This window comes from Mesoplodon bidens, assembly GCF_964165515.1.
Source record: "Mesoplodon bidens genome assembly, chromosome: 9".
Lineage (NCBI taxonomy): Eukaryota > Metazoa > Chordata > Mammalia > Artiodactyla > Ziphiidae > Mesoplodon > Mesoplodon bidens.
The window spans coordinates 46,184,421-46,204,334 of NC_138166.1; the positions used below are offsets into that span (position 1 = coordinate 46,184,421).

Sequence of the window (19,914 nt, forward strand, 5' to 3'; positions counted from 1 at the left end):
GGTTTTTTTTTTTTTTATTGGAGTATAGTTGATTTACAAGGTTTTGTTAGTTTCAGGTATATAGCATAGTGATTCAGTTATTCATATACATATATTCATTCTTTTTCAGATTCTTTTCCCGTATAGGTTATTACAGAACATTGAGTAGAGTTCCCTGTGCTATACAATAGGTCCTTGTTGGTTCTCTACTTTATATATAGTAGTGTGTGTATGTTAATCCCAAGCTCCTAATTTACCCCTCCTCCCCTCCCTATCCCCTTTGGTAACCGTAAGTTTGCTTTCGAGTTCTGTGAATCTGTTTCTGTTTTGTAAATAAGTTCACTTGTATCATTTTTTAGATTCCACATATAGCGATATCATATGATACTTACCTTTCTCTGTCTGATTTACTTAGTATGATAATCTCTAGTTTCATCCATGTTGCTGCAAATGGAATTACTTCATTCTTTTTTTTTTTGAAGGAAGGTAATCCACTTGGTATTTATAAAACATTAAATATTGAAGTACTTTCATAATTATGAAAACTGCTTAAGAAGTAGTGAGTTTAGCATTACAACTACAAAAAGTACTAATGCCTATAGCTCATCTCCTGAGATGTTAGATTAAATTAAAAAGAAAAATTCTGAAAAAGAGTAAACTCTTGGTCTTGTTGCTTGGGAGAAAAATCTAAGCTTTAGAGGCTAGATCACAAGTCTATCTTGGTTTCAGGCTTCAAGTCTGGTAGGAATCACAGCTCCTCAGTTGAAAACCTATTAAGAGTAGCAGCAACGTTAATGAAGAGCAAGATAAATCTCCTCAGAATAATTCATGCTGCCACAAATTTGCTCTGTGGACTTGGAGATACTGGGAGAGGGAAGGAACACAAATGGACTCACAGTTTTTGGTGTCAGGGGAGCTGAAGGACTGGTTAGGGAAACCATCTCCTGGATTGCTAATTGGAGCTTTAAGCGATGCAGAGGATTGCTGATTCCAATTTCTCTCTGGATCTCAGTGTCTGATAAAGCAGACATAATGGCACCGCTCTTCATATTGGCTCTGCAGGCTGCCACGTACCAAGCAGGCATTCCCAACCAGAGCTCTAACCACGTGACTACAGTGGGCCCATTCCACTGGGCAAAAGGTAATCCCTTTCTCCAAGGTTCTTCTAGAAGTTCATGCTTTTTCTTCAGTCTTCTATCCTCAGTTTGAATTCCAAGTTTTCCTATCCCCAGGGACTCCTGAGCTGCAGCTTCAGTCTCCATAAAGCCTCAGAGCTGCCCAAGTTGAGGTTTTTCTTTTTTTACCAAACAAACGTCCTATTGAAGACTTGATTCCTTTCTTCTTGGGGGCTTTGTGAAGAGAGTCTTGGCTCTTGTTGGCACTGCCTAGCCCAAGGCTTTCAGCCTTGAGGGAGGCCGTTAAACTACTTAGGGCATCATTGCGGTAGGAAGAAGGGAGGGTGTGAGTCATCCTGTTGGCTCTAGGGGGAGGGGGAGGAGAAGTTTCACATTTAATTATTGATTTATCCTCCCGACCATCTTCTTCTACCACTGCAATCTTTCTCCGATGTTTCCTTAGATCACTTGGCAGTGTCATGACTCCCATCCGATCCATTTCCCTGGCAGGACTTCGATGGGTGAGCTTTGGTGTTGAGTGTCCACTGGGGGGGACATGAACTGGCCAGTGAAGAAGCTGTAACTGAGGCAGTGATGGAGGTACCTGGAAGGACCCTCACTAAATTCAGGCCTTCCAGACTCACACTAGCCATTCTATTCTCAATTTCTTCGGCATGTAACTCTATATTGTTTTTCTTCCTGAATTAGTCTGATTTCTTTGTTGATAGCATCCAGTTGTTCCTGAAGCATCATGGCTAGAGTCTGGGCATCAGAATGACCACTTGGAGAGTGAAGATCCATTGAGCTAAAAATCGTTTCTCTTTCATCATCATCGATGTCAGACATTTCTATGTCACTTTCAAAAGGGTGGCTGCTTAGCACTCCAATTTGTTGTGTTCTAGTCCATTCATGATCCCCAAGAGATTTCACCTTTGGCTCATCTCTCTGCACACCCACGTGACTTCTCCTTGGTCTTCTTATTACTTTGGTTGTTCTGGAATCAGACTGGCTGTCCACTGGGGATCCAACAGAATACCGCAGCTCAGCTGAGGTGTCTAGATGAGTTCTTGATATTGTGGGTTCAGTTAAAGGGTCAGTTCTCATTTTCATCTGGTCAAGTTCAGATCTCAGCTTTTCAATTTCTTCTGCTAATCTTTCCTTATCATGTAAAGATTCTTCCAGATTCTTTCTGAAAGTTTCTGATTCTTGAATTAAAACACTCCTCTCTTCTAGAGCAGCCATTCATTCCTTTAAGTGTAGCTGTAAGCATTTGTTGGATTCAGTCAGAAGTCTATCTACAGTATCAGATAATCTTTTGTTGTACTCCTCATTCATTTTCTCTCTTTGCCTAGCTCTTTGAACTTCTTGATTTTTCTCTTCAATTTGACCTTCTAGATGCCCTCATACATTCTTCAATGTCTTTCTTCAGCCTTTGTTAGGGCTGCAATTCTCCGAGCCAGTTCAGCCTCTACTTCAAGTAAGCTCTCAGCTTTTCCCATTGTTTGCTGTAACTTTTGCTCAGCCAGTTCAAGACGCTCTTGTAACTGTCTGTTCTTCTCTTCCATCTGCCATAGGATGGCCTCTTTATTTGCTAACTCATTTTCTAGTTTGTTATTCATGTCATGTATGGAGGTAGATTGTCTCTGAGCACTGAGGTAATGCTTCTCAAGGGTTGTGATTCTTTCTTCCATATCTTCCTTCTGTGCCATGGCCTCCCTAATGCCCCTTTGATACTTAGTGTTCATTCTGTTTTAATGAGATCTTTTCTTGCTGTCTCTGCTTCCTGTTCCACCTCTCCCACTCGAGAAGAAAGGGCTGCTAAACGTTCTTTCATTTGGGCCATTTCATAGTTGTGTTTTTCAAGCAATTCTTGTAGTTCAACTATTGGACTTGTTTCATCAGTAGAGTCTATAGAGCCATTGGACAAATGCTTTTCATAGACTTTCTGGCCAGGTTCCATCCCTTCAAGATGTTCTGACTCTGTGGGTCCCTCACTTGATGCCATTTTTCTTTGTATATGAACATTTTGTTCATGTAAAGCAACAATCTCCTGATTAGCAGCAGCTAGTTCTTCTTCCAGTGCAGACACTCTTTCTAAAGAAAGCCTCAGTCGTTCCCTGACCTTTCATCCAAGGCCTTGAGGGGCTCAAATAAAGATTTCAGTGCCCTGAGAACCTCAACTTCGCTGGACATTCCAGAGGGGGGCGGGGCTTGTCGCTTCACCACCGTCATTCTTAGTGACCTTTCATATCGTGACACAAGGCTCTCCAAATGCTTCAGTAACAGTCTTGTATTGTTTCTTTCAGCTTTAAGTTCAGAAATTTCTTCTTCCTTTTCTAGAAGTTGTTCCCTGCAGGCATTTAATTCTTTTGTCAGTGCAGCAAATTCCCGTGGATCAACCCCCTTGGAACCAGTCAGCCCTCCTGTCAGGGATTCAATATCCTGCTGGTGTTGGAGGGTCTCCTGCAGAGGCGGGGGGTGGCTGTGGCTCACTATGGGGACAAGGACACTGGCAGCAGAAGTTCTGGGAAGTACTCCTTGGTGTGAGCCTTCCCGGAGTCTGCCATTAGCCCCACCAAAGAGCCTCTAGGCTCCAGCCTATTCCATTCTTTTTTATGGCTGAGTAATATTCCATTGTATATATGTACCACATCGTCTTTATCCATTCATCTGTTGATGGATATTTAGGTTGCTTCCATGTCTTGGCTATTGCAAATTATGTTGCAGTGAACATGCTGTATTTTTTTTAATTATGGTTTTCTCCAGATATATGCCTGGAGTGGGATTGCTGGATCATATGCTAGTTGTATTTTTAGCTTTTTAGGGAACCTCCATACTGTTTTCCATAGTGGTTGTACCAATTTACATTCCCACCAACAGTGTAAGAGGGTTCCCTTTTCTCCACACCCTCTCCAGCATTTATTGTTTGTAGACTTTTTGATAATGGCCATTCTGACTGGTGTGAGGTGATACCTCATTGTAGTTCTGATTTGCATTTCTCTAATATTATAATTTGTGATGTTGAGCATCTTTTCACGTGCAAGAACTGTTACTTTTGAGCACAGAGAAGATAGTTCCATAATCCTGAGTACTTGTGGTAGAGAAGAAGAAATTCTGAAAATAAATGACCTAAATATACAACTTTAAGAAGTTAGAAAAACAGAATAACTCTAAAGAAATTAGACAGGTCTAATTAATAAAGATAAAAATAAGTGAAATAGAAAATAAATATTCAATAGACAGAATGAGCAAACCAAAATATAGTTCTTCAAAAAGAATAAGAAAATTGACAAAACAAAACTGAAAAAGAAAGAGGCATAGGTAAATAATTTGGGAAGAGGAAAAGGAAGACATACAAATACTGCAGCAATCAAGCAGAGGGTATTATGAACAACTGTATGCCAAAAACTTTTGAAATATGTGAAATGGTCAAATTATTAAAACAGTCTCAATAAGTAGAAACCCTAGTCTATTCCCATTGAAGAAATTTGACTTGTAGTCATTTTTCCCCCACAAATCAAACACCAGGCTCAGATGGTTTTATAGGACAATTCTACTTCTTTCAAGGAAAACAAGAAGAATTTTTCACAAACTCTTTAGGGACTATAAAAAAAAAAACCAGAATGGAATATTTCTTCTAAGAGTTATAACTTAATACCAAAACCACAATTAGTAAAAGAAAAGATATAGGCCAGTTCAAAGAACAAATTTGTCAGTGTACATAAAAACACAAGATGTATTCAGTAGTGAAATGCTAAAAAGTGTTCTCCTTAAGGAACAGTATAAACATACTCACTATCATCATGGGTATTCAACATTGTACTGGAGGTCTTAAAATAATGTGACAAGGAGAAAATGGTAGAAAAGTAATGGAAGGGGAAAAAATGTCTTCTATAGATGATATGATCATCTACATAAACAACACAAAGGGGGATATACTGATAATTTCAGATTACTGAAATTATTATGGAAACCTGTCAAGGTGGCAATACATAAGATTAATACACACAAAAAAAACTACATTTCTATATACCAGCAACAAACAGAAAATTCAGTTTTTTTTGAAGTTACTATTTACACAGCAACTGAAAATAGATGGTACTTAGGAATACATGTATCAAACAGTAAACAAGCTTTCTATAGGGAAAATAATAAAACTGAATCAAAAGACATTTAAAAAGTTCTAAATAAAGAGAGATACATGTTATGTTCATCTATTGAAGAGTTAATATTATAAAGATATAAGTGCTTCCTCAAGTTATTCATATTTACTGGAATTACAGATTTTTAAAAAAGATTTAAAAATTTAGGTGGAAGAGTGAAGAGCCAAGACAGTCCTAAAGAATCAAGTAGAGAGAATTTTCCTGCCAGAAAAATTCATAATAATTAAAACTGTAACTGGTGCAGAGATAGAGCAATGGAATAGAATAGAAAAATAAGAAAATGGTCTCTGCACATAGAAAACTTGATATAAGGCACAACTAAATTCAGGATTAGTGGGAAAGGACAGATTATTCAATAAATGGTTCTAGAATAATTGCTCATCTATAAGGACAAAATTGTAAACTGATCCTTAACTCATACCTTACACAAAAAAAATCAGTTTCTAACATATCAAGCTGTAAGTACAAAAGGCAAAACATTAGAAATTCTAGAAGAAAATAAAAGAGAGAAACCTCTATATCCTTAGGGATTTTTAAACAAAAATTCTGTAAACTATAACAACTATTAAGAAATTCAGCTTCATCACAATTCAGAACCATGCATTAAAAGACCCTTGTAAAGACTTGTGGTTGCCAAGGGGGAGAGGATTGGGGGAGGAATGGATTGGGAGTTTGGGATTAGCAGATGCAAACTATTATATGTAGAATAGATAAACAACAAGGTTCTACTGTACAGCACAGGGAACTATATTCAATATCCTGTGATAACCCACAACGGAAAAGAATACGAAGAAGAATGTGTATATATGTATAACTGAATCACTTTGCTGTGCAGCAGATACCGATATAACATTGTAAATCAACTATACTTCAATTTAAAAAAAAGACCCTGTAAAGAGTGTAAGACACAAATCACAAACTGAGAAAATATATTTGTGATGCACATAACAAAAAATATAAAAAGGACTAGTGTCTACAATATATAAAAACCTCATGTGTCAATAGAAAAATATAAACAATTATTTATTTATTTATTGGGTGACACAAATGGCCAATAAATATCAAAAGATTCTTTACCTCATTACAATCAGTGAACATTTAAATAATGATATACCATTTCACAGCTGCCAGACTAGAAAAAAATTAAAGTCTGACAAAACCAAGTGACGAGAGGAACATAGAACAGTAGAATTTCTCGGAGCAGGTAAGAACACAAATTGGGACAATAATCTTGGGGAATAATTTACCTACCATTCAACTTCCATGTGCATAAACCCCTTGCCCCAGCAATTCTAATCCAAATCTTTTCACACGTGCACCAAGAAACATGATGAAAAATGTTCATAGTAGCATTGTTCATAATAGCAGCAAACACTAGAAACAGCTCAATTGTCCATTGAAATTTGAATGGATAAATTGTAGTATAATCACATAATGAAATACTGTGCTGTAGTAAAAATGAACTACAGCTATAGGCACCAACATAAATGAATTTCAGAAAAAAATTTGAGCTCAAAAAGCAAATTACAGAATACAGAAGTACAGCTCCATTCATATGAAGTTCAAAAATAGGCATAGCTAAATAATATACTGTTCAGGGACACATACATGTGATTAAAATATGAAGAAAAGGTACAGGGAGATTATCACAAAACTTAGGATAGTGATTGCATCTGGGAAGGAGAGAGTGGTGTTGCTATCATGGAGGGGTACACAGTAGCCTTCAAAAATATTAGTAACGTTCTGTTTTCTAAGCTGGCTGATAAGCAAAGTTTGCTCCTTTTATTTTTGTTATTTTAAACAGTTATACACTTTTACTCTGTATAATACACTCAATGAAATATTTTATAAAATTAAAAAAATTTTACTTTTATATTAGATATTTGGTTTGGCTTTATAAAGGAACCAATGGATTAGTTTAATATTTTTCTTTATCCTAGTCTGATAAATTCCACTGCCTCCTTAGGTTACAAAATTAAACATTTTAAACCACCATCCTCAAAAAAAAAGTCTAAATAATTTTGATTGAACTATTTAATTTTTTGGTTTTTTACAAACATGTATGTATACACATATATATGAATTTTAAGATGACACCTATGAAAGAGTTTAAAGACATACATACCTATACAAATGCAAGCTAATATGGACATGGTGCGTGTATTTTTTTTTTTTTTTTTTGCAGTACGTGGGCCTCTCACTGTTGTGCCCTCTCCTGTTGCGGAGCACAGGCTCTGGACGCTCAGGCTCAGTGGCCATGGCTCACGGGCCCAGCTGCTCTGCGGCATGTGGGATCTTCCCGGACCGGGGCATGAACCCGTGTCCCCTGTATCGACAGGCAGACTCTCAACAACTGCGCCACCAGGGAAGCCCCTGGTGCATGTATTTTTTTTTTTGAATTTTATTTTATATATATTTTTATACAGCAGGTTCTTATTAGTTAACCATTTCATACATATTAGTGTATATATGCCAATCCCAATCTCCCAATTCATCACACCACCACCACCCCACCCAGCTTTTCCCCCTTGGTGTCCATACAGTTGTTCTCTACATCTGTGTCTCAATTTCTGCCCTGCAAACTGGTTCATCTGTACCATTTTTCTAGTTTCCACATACATGCGTTAATATACGATTTTTGTTTTTCTCTTTTTGACTTACTTTACTCTGTATGGCAGTGTCTAGATACATCCATGACTCTACAAATGACCCAGTTTCGTTCCTTTTTATGGCTGAGTAATATTCCATTGTATATATATATGTACCACATCTTCTTTATCCATTTCTCTGTCGATGGGCATTTAGGTTGCTTCCATGTCCTGGCTATTGTAAATAGTACTGCAGTGAACATTGGGGTGCATGTGTCCTTTTGAATTATGGTTTTCTCAGGGTATATATCCCCCAGTAGTGGGATTGCTGGATAATATGGTAATTCTATTTTTAGTTTTTTAAGGAACCTTCATACTGCTCCCCTTAGTGGCTGTATCAATTTACGTTCCCACCAACACTGCAAGAGGGTTCCCTTTTCCCCACACCCCCTCCAACATTTGTTGTTTGTAGGTTTTCTGATGATGCCCATTCTAACTGGTGTGAGGTTATACCTCACTGTAGTTCTGATTTGCATTTCTCTAATAATTAGTGATGTTGAGCAGCTTTTCATGTGCTTCTTGGGCATCTGTATGTTTTCTTTGGAAGAATGTCTATTTAGGTCTTCTGCCCATTTTTGGATTGGGTTGTTTGTATTTTTAATATTGAGCTCTCACCAGCATGGTGAGAGCAAGAGCTGTTTATATATTTTGGAGGTTAATCCTTTGTCCATTGATTCGTTTGCAAATATTTTCTCCCATTTCTGAGGGTTGTCTTTTCATCTTGTTTATGGTTTCCTTGGCTGTGCAAAAGCTTTTAAGTTTCATGAGGTCCCATTTGTTTATTTTTGTTTTTATTTCCATTACTCTAGGAGGTGGATCAAAAAATATCTTGCTGTGATTTATGTCAAAAAGTGTTCTTCCTAAGTTTTCATCTAAGAGTTTTATAGTGTCCAGTCTTACATTTATGTCTTTAATCCTTTTTGAGTTTATTTTTGTGTATGGTGTTAGGGAGTGTTCTAATTTCATTCTTTTACATGTAGCTGTCCAGTTCTCCCAGCACCACTTATTGAAGAGACTGTCTTTTCTCCATTGTATATCCTTGCCTCCTTTGTCATATATTAGTTGACCATAGGTGCATGGGTTTATCTCTGGGCTTTCTATCCTGTTCCATTGATCTATATTTCTGTTTTTGTGCCAGTGCCATATTGTCTTTAATACTGTCACTTTGTAGTATAGTCTGAAGTCAGGGAATCTGATACCTCCAGCTCCAGTTTTTTTCCTCAAGACCGCTTTGGCTATTCGGGGTCTTCTGTGTCTCCGTACAAATTTTAAGATTTTTTGTTCTAGTTCTGTAAGAAATACCATTGGTAATTGGTAGGTTTATTCCTAGGTATTTTATTCTTTATATTGCAGTGGTAAATGGGAGTGCTTCCTTAATTTCTCTTTCAGATTTTTCATCATTACTGTATAGGAATGCCAGAGATTTCTGTGCATTAATTTTGTATCCTGCAACTTTACCAAATTCATTGATTAGCTCTAGGAGTTCTCTGGTGGCATCTTTAGGATGCTCTATGTATACTATCATGTCATCTGCAAACAGTGACAGTTTTACTTCTTCTTTTCCAATTTGTATTCTTTTTATTTCTTTTTCTTCTCTGATTGCCATGGCTAGGACTTCGAAAACTATGTTGAATAATAGTGGTGAGAGTGGATATCCTTGACCATTCTGCTTGGGACTCTTTTTCTGAGCATGAAGATTCCTTTCATCAATTCTGGAGATTCTCAGCTAATCTTTCTTTAAATACTGACTCTTCTTTTGATCTAAAATTGTATTTAGCCACATAGTGAGCCTTCTCTTTCTCTCCTCCATGTCTTAAACTGTTTTACATTTTCCCTATTTTTATCTTTTCTCTGCTACATCTTTGATTTCAATGATTTTCTGTGTTTTGTCTGAACTGCTGTTTGACTTTCCCACTGAGACTTTAACTTCAATGATCATATATTTCAAGTCTAGAAATTCTATTTGTTGTCTTAAATCTTAAATCTCTTTTTCCCCTTGTGTCTTGTTATTCTGTTTCTATTTATTTCATGATAAGTGGGACTTTGCCTGTGGGAATCTTTTCTGGTCTGAGCTGAAGAGGTTTCTCTCTAAAATAGTTGTACATTTGTTTCTGACAGATCTATCAGGCATATTCCTAGCCCAAACCCCTTTCATGCTACTTCCTTAGCTGGAATTTCATACTCTACATGGTAGCATCAATTAGAATTGCAAACTCTAGGGAAAAAATGCCCCCAAGTGTAATGAATTCTTAGGGAAGCCCTTTTTGTTTCCTCTACCTGGAGCCAAGGCAAAGGAAGACAAGTTCTTTCCTTGCCTATCTGTGCTGAAGGGCAGATTTTTTTTCCTAAATTTCCCTTTAACTGAGGATGTAGTTACTCAGAGGTCCCTGCTTTTTGTAAGAGTTTCAACTCCATGTCCTGTGAACCCTCCATTTTCTCAATGAGCTCAAAGGCTTTATTGCATAGTCTTTCCTGGATGTTATACCTCTAACCTCCCTGGGTTTCTTGCTGTTTTCATTTCCGAATTTGTACTTGCCTTCTGGGGATTTCCTCTTATTGAAAACTCAGCTATGTGCAGTTCATTTTGTTGAGGGGAAGTTCTCAGGGTATCTTCCTTGCTGCAACAAATGGAAATCTCCCACTTCCTAATATTAGGACCAATTATATGACTTGATATTTGACTATTTTTGACCTATACAATTTTATGTTTCATAATATCATAATTCTTAAATATTTAACTGAAGTATTTTCTACCCCTCAGGGTTGATACAAGGATTAAATGAGATAATATTTGTAAAGATCTTATCAGTTTGGACATGTAGTTAACAATAAATGGTAGTTTCACCTTATAAACATACATGTCCATAAATGCACAAAATACTATGTGAAGGATACGTATCACAAATATATGTACTCTTAACAGGATTTGCTTCAAGGGAGGGGAATTTAATTACTGGAAACAGGGAAGGAAAGAGACAGTTTTTCCTGTAAACTTCTTGGTAACTTCTGAATTTTGAACTATTTGCATATATTCCCTATTCAAAAATTATTGTAGAGATGAAAAATTATAAACCCATCAAACTGCCTGACGTGCTATATATAAGGTAGAGCATGAGATTTGGGGATGGATTTTCAATTTTCCACTATGTATTTGGTGATGTTTGAATTTTTCTAATAAATGTGTTTATATGCTATGTTTATAATTTATATATTAAAGCTAAAAAAATCACTTGGACATATGTCCATATGGGTATGACACATTATTTTAACCTATTTGTGAACCTATATGTCAGAACCAAGGTTACCATTAGCTTAAAGACAGTCAGTGGGCAACTCATTCTAATTTGGCGTGAAGAGCAACAGCAACAAAAGATTTTAAACAAGGTGGCTTCAAAGGCTAAACTTTAGAGACAGCAGAGATATTTTACAGTCATAAATTACATTCTGTGCTTTGAATATTTTAGAGAAGATATTCAGCCTCAGAGTAGAAACGATCATTGCCAAGACATGATAGAAAAAATATGAGACATTGTTTTGTTATGTTGGCAATTTTTCTTAAAACAAAGCAACCACTGCTTTTTAAAATAGGCTCTCACCATGACTCCTCTGTATGGCGTGGTAATGAAGACATTTACTACAAAGATGCTAATGGATTTTTTAAATTGTACCTTCATTTGGGGATGTTTCCCTAAAAAATATGAGGTCATTAAAAGAAGTTATCACAGCATTTTAAGTGCCCAACATCCTTCTAAGTACTCACCCAGTATGGCAGGAGGAGAGCAGTCTGTGTCTCTAGACAAGTAGAATTTGCCTTAAATTACTTTTCCTTAGGCGTGTGAGGTAATGTGGTATTGTAATGACATTTTTCCCCCGCATTCGATCTACATCAAGCTTGCTTAACCTCTGTACTACTGACATTTCAGGCCTGCTAACTCTTCGTGGTGGGAGCTGTCCTGTGCCCTGTAAGATGCGTAGCAGCACCCCCAGTTTCTATCCCTAGATGTCAGGAGCACTCCCCCTCCTCAGTTTTTTCTACAGACATTGCTAAATATTCTCTGGTGGACAAAACTGCTCCTGATTGAGAGAGATTTGAGCAATCTACCTCTTGCTAAATTCTTTGGTCTGAGACTATATGGGTGAGTTAAGTGTCAAGATTGAGAAGAAATACCTTGAAAGTCTTTCTGGGGCTTAATGAGGAGGAAACTCATAGCTTTAGCCTGGTTCTCTCACTAGATAAACCAAAGAGGCACAGTGGCAACATCCCAGTGCTACTCAAAAGAAATGCCAGTGTCCTTCCATTGAGACTTATGAAATGTCAGTTTGGAAGGTACTCCTTCTGCTAGTCATATAGACAAAGTCTATTTGTAAATAGTACCTGGGCATTCTTTTGGATACAAGCTCATATATAAAGGAGCACAGGAAAGACTGGCAGGAAGGTCTTAGGCCATATTCCCCTCCTTGGCTCATTAAGAAGAATCACATTATGTCCATCTTCTCAGTCAGATATACCTGTCTGCACACAACACAGCTTAGAAAGGTTTTCTTGCTCTTAATTCAGCTAGTATATATTGGACAACTTAAAAATTCTAGGTTGAGGATTTCTATTTAAAACATTGCCATCCACTCATATCATGTTCATTTCCAAATTACTTAAAACTTTGCACTTAAGAATATTAACTTTGTAAAAGTCTAACTTGGTGTGAAAAGAGAGCATAAATTTGGGAAAATTTCTCTTTAAAAAGTGAATCAGAGACATATTAATCTAGGAGTTTTTCTCCCTTGTCCTACCTTCTTTAAAGAATACTAAACATTTTCATGCAAAATGGAATTACTTGTACGGATCCCTGCTCTGAGCATAGTAAATAAACTATAATTTGCAAAGTCCATTGTCAAGGATCAACATTAAGAAGTGAATAATCATAGTCAATTGGGGGCAAATTTTTATCTTTTAAATACCACCGAATATGCATGAAGAGGCATATTTAATTTTTAAAAATTAAAACAGTAAAATTATGCAGGGTTTTCTTAATTAAAAAAATTTTTTAACATCCTTATTGGAGTATAATTGCTTTACATTGTTGTGTTAGTTTCTGCTGTATAACAGAGTGAATCAGCTATACATATGCATATATTCCCGTATCTCCTCCCTCTTGCATCTGCCTCCCACCCTCCCTATCCCACCCCTCTAGGTGGTCAAAAAGCACCGAGCTGATCTCCCTGTGCTATGCAGCTGCTTCGCATTAGCTATCTATTTTACATTTGGTAGTGTATATATGTCCATGCCACTCTCTCACTTCGTCCCAGCTTACCCTTCCCCCTCCCCACGTACTCAAGTCCATTCTCTAGTATGTGTCATTATTCCTGTCCTGGCCCTAGATTCATCAGAACCTTTTTTTTTTCCCCTTAGATTCCATATATATGTGTTAGCATATGCTATTTGTTTTTGTCTTTCTGACTTACTTCATTCTGTATGACAGACTCTGGGTCCATCCACTTCACTACAAATAACTCAATTTTGTTTCTTTTTATAGTTGAGAAATATTCCATTGTATACATGTGCCACATCTTCTTTATCCATTCATCTGTCGATGGACACTTAGGTTGCTTCCATGTCCTGGCTATTGTAAATAGTGCTGCAGTGAACATTGTGGTACACGACTCTTTTTGAATTATGGTTTTCTCAGGGTATATGCCCAGTAGTGGGATTGCTGGGTCTTTTCGTAGTTCTATTTTGTTTTTTAAGGAACCTCCATACTGTTCTCCATAGTGGCTGTATCAATTTACATTCCCACCAACAGTGCAAGAGTGTTCCCTTTTCTCCACACTTTCTCCAGCATTTATTGTTTCTAGATTTTTTGATGATGCCATTCTGACTGGTGTGAGGTGATACCTCATTGTAGTTTTGATTTACATTTCTCTAATGATTAGTGATGTTGAACATCCTTTCATGTGTTTGTTGGAAATCTCTATATCTTCTTTGTCTATTTAGTGCCCATTTTTGGATTGGATTGTTTGTTTTTTTGAAATTGAGCTGCATGAGCTGCTTGTAAATTTTGGAGATTAATCCTTTGTCAGTTGCTTCATTTGCAAATATTTTCTCCCATTCTGAGGGTTGTCTTTTGGTCTTGTTTATGGTTTCCTTTGCTGTGCAAAAATCTTTTAAGTTTCATGAGGTCCCATTTGTTTATTTTTGTTTTTATTTCCATTTCTCTAGGAGGTGGGTGAAAAAGGATCTTGCTGTGATTTATGTCATAGAGTGTTCTGCCTATGTTTTCCTCTAAGAGTTTGATAGTGTCTGGCCTTACATTTAGGTCTTTAATCCATTTTGAGTTTGCTTTTGTGTATTGTGTTAGGGAGTGTTCTAATTTCGTTCTTTTACAAGTAGCTGTCCAGTTCTCCCAGCACCACTTATTGTAGAGGCTGTCTTTTCTCCATTGTATACTCTTGCCTCCTTTATCACAGATGAGGTGACCATATGTGCATAGGTTTATCTCTGGGCTTTCTATCCTGTTCCATTGATCTATATTTCTCTTTTTCTGCCAGTACCATACTGTCTTGATTACTGTAGCTTTGTAGTGTAGTCTGAAATCAGGGAGTCTGATTCCTCGAGCTCCATTTTTCTTTCTCAGGACTGCTTTGCTATTCAGGATGTTTTGTGTTTCCATACAAATTGTGAAATTTTTTGTTCTAGTTCTGTGAAAAATGCCAGTGGTAGTTTCATAGTGATTGCATTGAATCTGTAGATTGCTTTGGGTAGTATAGTCAATTTCACAATGTTGATTCTTCCAATCCAGGAGCATGGTATATCTCTCCATCTGTTTGTATCATCTTTAATTTCTTTCATCAGTGTCTTATAGTTTTTGGCATAGAGGTCTTCTGTCTCCTTAGGTAGGTTTATTCCTAGGTATTTTATTCTTTTGGTTTCAATGGTAAATGGGAGTGTTTCCTTAATTTCTCTTTCAGATTTTTCATCATTAGTGTATAGGAATGCAAGAGACTTCTGTACATTAATTTTGTATCCTGCAACTTTACCAAATTCATTGATTAGCTCTTGTAATATTCTGCTGGCATCTATAGGATTCTCTATGTATAGTATGATGTCATCTGCAGACAGTGAGTTTTACTTCTTCTTTTCCAATTTGGATTCCTTTTATTTCTGTTTCTTCTCTGATTGCTGTGGCTAAAATTTCCAAAACTATGTTGAATAATAGTGGGGAGAGTGGGTAACCTGGTCTTGTTCCTAATCTTAGTGGAAATTTTTTCCATTTTTCACCATTGAGAATGATGTTGGCTGCGGGTTTATCATATATGGCTTTTATTATGTTGAGGCAAGTTCCCTCAACATACTAAAAAAAAAACGCCAAAGGCTTTTTATCCATCTATTGAGATGATCATATGGTTTTTCTCCTTTAGTTTGTTAATATGGTGTATCACATTGATTGATTTGCATATTTTGAAGAATCCTTGCATTCCTGGGATAAACCCCACTTGATCATGGTGTATGATCCTTTCAATATGCTGTTGGATTCTGTTTGCTAGTATTTTGTTGAGGATTTTTGCACCTATGTTCATCAGTGATATTGGCCTGTAGTTTTCTTTTTTTGTGACATCTTTGTCTTATTTTGGTATCAGGGTGATGGTGGCCTCATAAACCGAGTTTGGGAGTGTTCCTCCCTCTGCTGTATTTTGGAAGAGTTTGAGAAGGATGGGTGTTAGCTCTTCTCTAAATGTTTGGTAGAATTCACCTGTGACACCATCTGGTCCTGGGCTTTTGTTTGTTGGAAGATTTTTAATCACAGTTTCAATTTCAGTGGTTGTGATTGGTCTGTTTATGTTTACTATTTCTTCCTGGTTCAGTCTCGGAAGGCTGTGCTTTTCTAAGAATTTGTCCGTTTCTTCCAGATTGTGCATTTTATTGGCATATAGTTGCCTGTAGTAATCTCTCATGATCCTTTGTATTTCTGCAGTGTCAGTTCTTACTTCTCCTTTTTCATTTCTAATTCTATTGATTTGAGTTTTCTCCCTTTTTTTCTTGATGAGTCTTGCTAATGGGTTATCAATTTTGTTTATTTTCTCAAAGAACCAGCTTTTAGTTTTATTGATCTTGCTCTTTTTTCCTTCATTTCTTTTTCATTGATTTCTGATCTGATCTTTATGATTTCTTTCCTTCTGCTAAATTTGGGAGTTTTTTGTTCTTCTTTCTCTAATTGTTTTAGGCATATGGTTAGCTTGTTTATTTGAGATTTTTCTTGTTTCTTAAGGTAGGGTTGTGTTGCTATAAACTTCCCTCTTAGAACTGCTTTTGTTGCATCCCATAGGTTTTGGGTCATCATGTTTTCATTGTCATTTGTTTCTAGGTATTTTTTTATTTGATCTCTTGGTTATTTAGAACTGTATTGTTTAGCCTCCATGTGTTTGTATTTTTTACTAATTTTTTTCCTGTAATTGATATCCAGTCTCATAGCATTGTGGTCGGGAAAGATACTTGAAACGATTGCAATTTTCTTAAATTTACCAGGGCTTGATTTGTGACCCAAGATGTGATCTATCCTAGAGAATGTTCCATGAGCACTTGAGAAGGAAAGTGTATTCTGTTTTTGTGGATGTAATGTCCTATAAATATCAATTAAGTCCATCTTGTCTGATGTGTCATTTAAAACTTGTGTGTCCTTACTTATTTTCATTTTGGGTGATCTGTCCATTGGTGAAAGTGGTATGTTAAAGTCCCCTATTCTTATTGTGTTACTGTCGATTTCCCCTTTTATGACTGTTAGCATTTGCCTTATGAATTGAGGTGCTCCTATGTTAGGTGCATAAATATTTACAATTGTGATATCTTCTTCTTGGATTGATCCCTTGATCATTATGTAGTGTCCTTCTTTGTCTCTTGTAATAATCTTTTTTCTTACATCTATTTTGTCTGATATGAGTATTACTACTCCAGCTTTCTTTTGATTTCCATTTGCATGGAATAACTTTTTCCATCCCCTCACTTTCAGTCTGTATGTGTCCCTAGGTCTGAACTGGGTCTCTTGTAGACAGCATGTAGATGGGTCTTGTTTTTCTATCCATTCTGCCAGTCTATGTCTTTTGGTTGGAGCATTTAATCCATTTACATTTAAGGTAATTATCGATATGTATGTTCCTATTACCATTTTCTTAATTGTTTGGGTTTGTTTGTGTAGGTCTTTTCCTTCTCTTGTATTTCCTGCCTAGAGAAATTCCTTTAGCATTTGTTGTAAAGCTGGTTTGGTGGTGCTGAATTCTCTTAGCTTTTGCTTGTCTGTAAAGGTTTTACTTTCTCCATCAAATCTGAATGAGATACTTGCTGGGTAGAGTAATCTTGGTTGTAATTTTTTCCCTTTTATCACTTTAAATATGTCCTGCCACTCCCTTCTGGCTTGCAAATTTTCCACTGAAAGATCAGCTGTTAACCTTATGGGGATTCCCTTGTATGTTATTTGTTGCTTTTCCCTTGCTGCTTTTAATATTTTTTCTTTGTATTTAATTTTTGATAGCTTGATTAATATGTGTCTTGGTGTATTTCTCTTTGTATTTATCCTGTATGGGACTCTCTGCCCTTCCTGGACTTGATTGACTATTTCCTTCCCCATATTAGGGAAATTTTCAACTATAATCTCTTCAAATATTTTCTCAGTCCCTTTTTTTCCCCCTCTTCTTCTCCAGAACCCCTATAATTTGAGCGTTGGTGCATTTAATGTTGTCCCAGAGGTCTCTGAGACTGTCCTCAATTCTTTTCATTATTTTTTCTTTATTCTGCTCTGTGGTAGTTATTTCCACTCTTTTATCTTCCAGGTTACTTATCCATTCTTCTGCCTCAGTTATTCTGCTATTGATTCCTTCTAGAGAATTTTTACTTTCATTTATAGTGTTGTTCATCATCATTGTTTGTTTGCTCTTTAGTTCTTCTAGGTCCTCAAGGTTATTTTTAAAGCACAAATATTGATAACATATTTTAAAAGCTAGTTTACGTTAGGATGAAGTTATATAAAAGAACTTCAAGTTATTTTTAAATCTTCATAACATCTTATAGCGTATCTTAAAATCCATCACTACATTAATATGGAAAATGTCTTGAAGACCTAGACATTTAAGGATAAGATGGTTTTATTTTTCCTGTTTTGTCCAGAATTGTTTTAGCCTTTCCACCTATGTATGCATCAATCAATTTGCTTTTGCCTCCCAAATTCAATATGATTCTGCAAAATAGTCTTGGAATACTGTGTGATTTGCAGTTTATGGGGGGAAAATCACTTGTCTTCTCCTTTATTTGTAAAATACTGTCTTTAAAATTCTATTTCAGTGTCAGCAATTGTGATATTAGACTGAATATGCATGAACTGAACATATTTACAAGTTTAAAAATCTTGGGTTTCTGAAAAGAATATGCCACTGTTCTTGTTTCTTTCTTGGAACTTTGCCCTGCTCTTTTCTGGCCTGCTATAAAAAGGGTACTCCCTTCTTTCTCCTCACTATACTTATTCTAAGAGTTAACTACCCACACTTTAGCTCGTGAGAGGCAAAATAGATAATGCAAATAAACTGATTTACAGAAAACTAAGAACAGCTGCATAAAAGGACTTTGCTCTCCTTTGGTCTTCTCCATCACTACAAAGAGTAGGCTCTGGTAATTAGGTAAAATTTTCTAGAATGTGAGATGGTAGCAAGAATGGAGATAATCCTTAATATCCTTTGGTCTAGAAGAGGCATAGAAGGGATTGCCTCTTAACTGGTAACAAGCAAGTTATATATGATGATAACTTGCATACACCTGGAAGGGCCACTGCTTACATCCCAATGGTTAGGCCAAGAGGCTCTGATGTCATCTTCCTGGGTAGGAGACCTCAGGGAAGTTGGTGTATCTGCCATTCAAGCTGCCTAAAGCAAGCTCCATTACCAAACAGCAGTGTGACATTGGGCAAGGTTCTTAACCTCTCTTAGTATGTTTTACTTCCTCAGATGTTGTACAGATCAAATGACAGAATGTAAAACACATAGTAATTGAATCATAGTGAACATTCGACAGATAGCAGGGAGGTGGGGAGCCCTACCTGTTGGTGACACCTCTTTGTTCCATTTCCCCTCCCTGTCATTCAGCATGAACACATGCTGAACTGAAAAAAATATCAAAATTAATTTTGGTTATTGCACTGCTCATTGAATGTAGTTGCCATGCTTTTGACTGCTCTCCTTATCTCCTCTCGATTTATTACAGTCATAGGCTGTTTAGCACATCTCACATGGAAGTTAGGTCCTTTAAGAAACTGACCCACTGGTGATGTATTTCCAAAAGGAATCCTGCTCACTTCCAACATGGAGGCTAGATCTGGACGGTAAGCAATTAGAATGCAACAGCTCCTTGATATGGAGATTTCCAGGGACAGTGCCTCTCTTTCTGCTCCTTCTTCCTCTTAGCTCCTGATGAGGAATTAGCTTGCTAGTGGCAGTAACACTCCCCTCTGCTAGTTGTCCCATTCGATCAGGACAGCCCTGGAGGAGTTACAGGAGCAGCCACTGTCTCCTGTGAACCATCCTTGGGACTGCAGTTGGACAGTTTCAGCCACTTCCCTGACTTTTCATGAAACTGTCAATTTCCTCATTTATTGTCACGTCTCAGTGTTAATTTCTCTTTCTCACTGGTTTTTAGTTTACAGCTGTCTCTTCTCCATCAATCTAAAAATGTTAACTTCAGTGCAACTAACTGGGAAATTTTCATGTTTGTATATTTCATCATATATTAACTCCAGTGAAGGAAAATTTTGATCCATTTCCTCGAGAAATTCAGTCTTTAGTCTTCAGAGAATCACATTCATAGCAATTTTTCTATCCTCTTGTCACATTAATAAGTTATAAACATTGATTATAGTATAGAGTTTTCAGCAACGTGGAAATTTTTATTTTCAAAGAAAGTATGGGCACGGTGAGTGACTAACAAGTTGAGAGGTCAAAATGAAATTTCAGAGATTAAATAATTGTTAAGGAATGATT

The 19,914-nt window shown here is 36.7% G+C and overlaps 1 pseudogene across 1 annotated transcript; it reads right to left on the minus strand.

The window, feature by feature from the left end:
* Positions 1–770: 770 nt before the first annotated feature.
* LOC308622300 (liprin-alpha-2-like) lies at positions 771–19,401 on the minus strand (annotated as a pseudogene). Its single transcript has 2 exons — positions 19,233–19,401; positions 771–3,586 (listed from the first exon to the last, which is right to left on the minus strand). The product of its transcript is annotated as a liprin-alpha-2-like (transcript).
* Positions 19,402–19,914: the final 513 nt, after the last annotated feature.